The sequence below is a fragment of the Chaetura pelagica genome, unplaced genomic scaffold (assembly GCF_000747805.2).
Source record: "Chaetura pelagica isolate M959 unplaced genomic scaffold, ChaPel_1.0 scaffold45, whole genome shotgun sequence".
In the NCBI taxonomy this organism is placed as follows: Eukaryota; Metazoa; Chordata; class Aves; order Apodiformes; family Apodidae; genus Chaetura; species Chaetura pelagica.
In genome coordinates this window covers 5,991,333-5,991,947 of record NW_009953217.1, presented here as the reverse complement: position 1 = coordinate 5,991,947, position 615 = coordinate 5,991,333, and positions in this window count along the sequence as shown.

Below are 615 nucleotides of genomic sequence, written 5' to 3'. Positions count from 1 at the left end.
TGCCCTTGGCACCTTTGCCATGGCAACTGCAGCCCCCAGGCTTGGGGCACAGCTGGTCTCTGCAGGTGTGCTGTGGGGGACCCTCAGCCTCCAGGTCACCAGAAGCCACGCATTGCTGGGGCAGGATCAGGCCCTGTCCCCTCCAGCCATGAGAGGCCACATCGTGCCCTAGTGGTTCAAGCCCTCACAGCCACGCAGCACCAGGGCAGGGCAAGGGGGCAGCACCAGGGCAAAAGCCTCAGCACCAACCCCAGCATCACTGGAGCCCATCATGGGCATCCAGTGCCAGGGGACATGGCTGTTCAGCTCCTCAACACAGAGGCAGCACACACTGTCCCATGGCACCCATCCAGGCAGCTCCCACAGGAGCATCTCACCGGCAGAACTATGCTCCTGCAGTGGGCAGGTAGGAAAGGGGTGTGAAAACACAGGCACACGGTATTGTCACATTCTCCTAAAATACCCCTGCCCTCCTCAGGTAGCAGTGGAAAGGAGGCCACAGCACCCTGCCCACAGCTCCTCTCGCCAGCACTCAGCCCCGGCCGGGAGCGCTGCCGAGGCGCTGCCAGGATGAGCAAACCAGGATGAGAAAACCAGGGCAGCAGGGAGAAGATT